The sequence below is a fragment of the Prionailurus viverrinus genome, chromosome A3 (genome assembly GCF_022837055.1).
Source record: "Prionailurus viverrinus isolate Anna chromosome A3, UM_Priviv_1.0, whole genome shotgun sequence".
Lineage (NCBI taxonomy): Eukaryota > Metazoa > Chordata > Mammalia > Carnivora > Felidae > Prionailurus > Prionailurus viverrinus.
The window spans coordinates 73,435,277-73,440,427 of NC_062563.1; the positions used below are offsets into that span (position 1 = coordinate 73,435,277).

General features: G+C 36.5%; 1 non-coding gene across 1 annotated transcript; it reads left to right on the forward strand.

The window, feature by feature from the left end:
* The first annotated feature begins 4,816 nt into the window (after nucleotides 1-4,816).
* On the forward strand, nucleotides 4,817-4,923 carry LOC125163132 (U6 spliceosomal RNA). The gene has a single exon (XR_007151298.1). It is a non-coding gene; the product is annotated as a U6 spliceosomal RNA (small nuclear RNA).
* The last annotated feature ends 228 nt before the right edge of the window (nucleotides 4,924-5,151 follow it).

A 5,151-nucleotide genomic window follows, 5' to 3' on the forward strand; every position in this document is an offset into this window, starting at 1 on the left:
ACTTTCAATTTGAAGATACTTGTCTTTCTTTCACTCTAGAAAATTTTACTCTGTAGCCTTTTCTGTTATTTCCATCCCCTCCATTTTCTCTCTTCTCTCCTTCTAGAACAGCTACTAGCCGAATGATGGAACACTTGGATTTATCTTCTATCCCTTTTATCTTTTCTAGCATTATCCTTCTTTTTTTTTTTAACTCTTTAACCTTGATTTATTATTGAGAAACAGAGAGAGACAGAATGTGAGCGGGGGAGGGGCAGAAAGAAGGGGAGACACGGAATCCAAAGCAGGTTCCTGGCTCTGAGCTGTCAGCATAGAGCCCAAAGCTAGGCTTGAACTCACAAACTGCGAGATCATGACCTGAGCCAAAATCGGATGCCTAACTGACTGAGCTACCCAGGCACCCCTCTCATTATCCTTTTCATGGTACTTTACCACTAGGAATGCAAGCATTCCTTGACACTAACCGTATACGAAATAAATTATTTTTCAGCCATGTCAATTGTTATGTCAGGCCATCTACTGAAAAACACTTTTTAATAAGTATTTTATTTTTTAATTTCCAAAATCTAGAAATGCCTCCTGAATACATAAGACTCTTCCTATATTAAGAATATGATACTCTTAAAATATTGTAATTAAGCTTAACGTCTTTTTCTGTTCTCTTAATTCTGTTAATTTTTGTTAAGCATGATGCCTCACCTTCTTTGTATTGTAGTTTGTTTGGTTTTTTTTCTCAAATGTTTGGTGATTTTTGCTTGTATACTCTTCTTTGATTATGTGACTCCCAGATCTCTGTCAGTGTCAACTCTTTTTGTCTACTGCAGTCTGACTTTAAGACAAGGTTGGGATATTGCAGTCAGACAGGATATGAGGATGATTTGTGTGATAGTATCTTTGATCCTCCTGAAGGTCAGTAGCTACTTGAGCACTGGTCTGCTTTTCCAGCCCCAGCGTATGATTCAATTCATCCACAGCAGCCCAGCACGTTGCGCATGCAGAACAGGTAAGGGTTACTGATTTGCTGCTCCACATGCAGTTCCTAATTTTTCAAATTGATAAATGCTCCTGAGCTCCTTCCACTTCTTAATATCCAATGGCTCTAAGTGTGTAGTTCTGTCCAACCTACCTCGACCTCAGTCTTCTCCACATGTGTTGGGTTTTTCTTTCATTTAGTTTTATTCCTCCAAGCATTTGTTCTCTGGTAATTTCTTTCAGAATTTAACACAAACATATTTCTTCTGATAATAGGTTTCCCTGGTTTCCAATGATATTAGACTGTATTTTATTATCAGTATCTATTTACATATATTTTATGAGAGTTAGTGAGCAGTAAGTGGTAGATGTGTATGATCAGTCTGCCATCTTGAATCAGTCTCTGATATTAAGTAAATCATTTGCAAACTTAGTACTTTAATCAGTAAGAAATTATAAATTCTCTGCAATAGACCTCACAACTGACTGGCAGACATCACTGAGGACCGATATAGTACTTATGTCTTAGGGAATGTGTTTTAGTGCAAGATTGAGGGTCTGGGGTCAAATAGCCCAGTTAGTGGACTACTATCATAGGCTAGATTAGTGGTTCTCAATGTTTTCAAGTATAGGGACATGTTTCTGCATTTCGAAAAGCTTATGGTTCTTTACAAAATAATAATTGAACTTTTAGTATCCATTGTTTGAGAAAACATATAACAACAAAATGCACTGATGATTCCCAGGTTCAGTTCTCTCTCTCTTTTTTTTTTTTTTTTAACCGCTGGGGTGTGTCTCTCCACAATGAATTCCATAGTCTATTAAAGTTATAAGTGCCTGTTGCTACAAATAGTGCTCTTAAATTTCACAAGAATATTTGAAAGCTTTCAAATAGTTCTTTTATTAGGTATTTTCATGGAATTAAAGCTTTTACCAGGATAGAGGGTTGTTTTTTCTGTTTACCAAAGAGAGGAAAAAAACAAACAAACATGGTTCTTCATAAAATTTACTATTTTTTAAATATCTTAGCGAATGTGCCAAAGGCTTTCAGTCCTTAACATTGCTATTAATTATATGTATTTTAAGGTTTAAAGCATTTTCCAATCTATTATCTCATTGGATCTTTATAATAATCAGATGGAAACAGGGCAAATGATAACATGTATATCAATCTTACAGCTAATAATAGGTTCAGAGAACTGAAGGAGTTTCCCCCAGTTTGCAGTTAACAAGCAGCAAAGCCAGGGCCAGAACCTAAGCCTCCCAGTGCTCTGTCCATTCATCCCCAAATGTCAATGCACAGAGCAGTGCTGGCCCATTACAAATGGAAAAACAAGGACAGTTTAAGGAGTATCAAAGCACATATTTCAAAATTTTTATTAAGAGATCATCACTTCATTGCTTTTTGGGATTTAAAATGCTCTTTATTAGACTTCTTATCACTAGGATGGACTAAGTTGATGCGGGAAGACTTCATTATTCCTGCATAGACAAAGCCTTGATAAGGTATTACAAAAAGCTTTGAAGTACATAACTAAGCACTAAAACAAAACATAGAAATCCTCAAGTTCCAGAAATAAAGAGAATGCTAAAAAGTGGTGATCAAGAAGTAAGGCAACCAGAGAGGTGGAATCAAATTTGACCTTAGGAGTTGCAATGGGGGTTAAGGCCCCACATGCAGTGGAACTGGAGTTGAGCATAGAGCCAGGATTCCAGAAGAGTTTTGCTGCTGTGAAAAAGACTCTAGAATCTCTCTTTCTGATTATACTGCAAGGTAGGGGGTAAAACAAACTGATTATCACCCAGACAACACACCTCCTAAACTAAGTCGTGCAAAAAATGGGAGCCAAGCGTGTATTCATGAGTAATAGCGCAGAAAACCCAAACCAAGGTTGCAACAGAAAACCTGAGAACCAAAGAACCAGAAGAATCAGAGAAACGTGAAGGACCCAAGTATAGACAACAGACAAACATAATACTGCCCCATTGTCACACTTTACAATCCTGGGTACAGGATGGAAAGCAATACCTAAGATAAGATGGAAAAAATGTACCCATCTTCCAGGGGAGGGAGTCAGCAGAATTCATCCCCCAAGGATTACAGACAAGAGAGCAAAGAGACTATAAAATTACTAAGCTTAAATGATTCAGGACATAAAAAATAAAAACTATACAGAAAAACCAGAACAGCACAAAAAATAAGAGGCATATTTCAGGGGAAAAAAGCTATAAAAATTCTAAAGATAAAAAGTATATATCATTTTTTAAAACTTAACTCAGTAGATAAAAAACAAAAAGCTCAGTAGACTAAACATAGCTTAAAACAAAGTTGGAAGACAGTTGAAGAAATCTCACAGAATGAAACACAAAAAGATAAAAAGAAATATTAAAAAGAAAGAGGCACAGAGAATAGAACATTACTAAGTGTTCCAGAAGGACACAATAGAGGGAATATGAGAGAAATCTGCAATAAAAATGGCTATGATAGAGACTATCTGTTCTCAGTAACCAGTCTGCCTCTCTGCCTTTTTCATTGAATCACCAACTTTTAGCTGAGAACTTGGCTGTCCAGTATAAAGACAATATTTCCCAGTTTCCCCTATACCTAGATTAGCCATATGACTCTGTTCTGGGATGTAGCCAAAACAGCATGTACAACTTCCAGAAATGTCCTTAAAGGGAGGAGGTAAGATTTTTCTCTCCACCTTTTCCTTCTTAGTAGCTAAAACACTAATGGTATTGTTTAAGTTTGATTAGAGAATGATGGTAGAATAAAACAGAAGAGTCCCTGAGCTCCTGACACCATCAAATACCACCTGGATAGCATTATATGTGTGAAAAAGAAATAAATTTCCATCTCGTATGAACCACTTTGATTTAGAGTTGTTTTTTAAGGTCACTTATGGCAGAATCTATTCATAACTAATGCAATCAATGGTTGAGAATTTTCTACAATTAAAGAAAGATGTGAATCTTCAATTTGAAGAGGCAAAATGAATTTTGAGCTAGAAAAAGTGAAATTAAATCCACACATGGACATAGAATAATAAAACCACAAATGTACAGAGAAAAACTTTAAAAGCAAATCAGAGAGAAAAGTGATTGTTACCCATAAGAAAAGACAAACTTCTCATCCACAATGAGAGACGCAAGAAGAAAATGGAGTAATATCTTGAAAATGGTGGAAGGCAATACTGCTCAACATAGAATCCCATGCTTAAATGAACTATAATTCAAGAATGAGGACAAAATATGGACATTGTAAGACATACGCAGTTTGGCAATAATAGCAAGTACTTATATAACACAACTTTACAAGGCACTGTTCTAAGCGCTTTATATATTTTAACTCATAATCTTTGCAACAGCCCTCTGAGGTAGATACTATTAATATTGCTATATTAGAGATGATGTAACTAAGATACAGGGAGGCTAAGTAACATGTCCAAGGTCACACAGCTAGTATCCGACCAAACTGGGATTCAAGCACAGGCATTCTGCTTCAGATGCCATGGTTTTAATTGCTCATCTTCAATGAAATTACTACTGAAAGATGTCATTTATTTTATTTTGTTTTTAAAGATGTCTTTTTTTTTAAGTTTATTTATTTTGAGAGAGAAGTAAGTGTGAGTGGGAGAGGGGCAAAGGGAGGAGGGAGGGAGAGAGACACAGAGAGAGAAAGAGAATCCCAAGCAGGCCCCAAGCTGCCAGCACAGAGCCCGACATGGGGGTTCTAACCCATGAAGCTGTGAGATCATGACCTGAGCCAAAACCAAGATTTGGATGCTCAACCCACTGAGCCACCCAGGCGCCCCTGAAAGATGTCCTTTAAAAGATCGATACAGTGTTCACTTCAGCAGCACATCTACTAAAATTGGAATGATCCAGAGAAGGTTTGCATGGCCTGTGCACAAGGATAACACACAAAAGCTTGGTATGGAACTTGGACAGAAAAAGTAGGATATAAGCAGAAAAACAAGGAAACTAAATCAGCAAATAATATTGATTAACTTACTTATTAACACAAAAACATTCTTTCATGAAATAATTCTGACAATAGATTCTAGGGGATTTTCTCCCCTTATAGTGTCTGTATTTGGCAAGAGAAAATATCTGATGACTTTACGTCAATTCGCCCCAAATTTTGGTAATTTTCCTAGTGTGTGAAATCATAGTCTG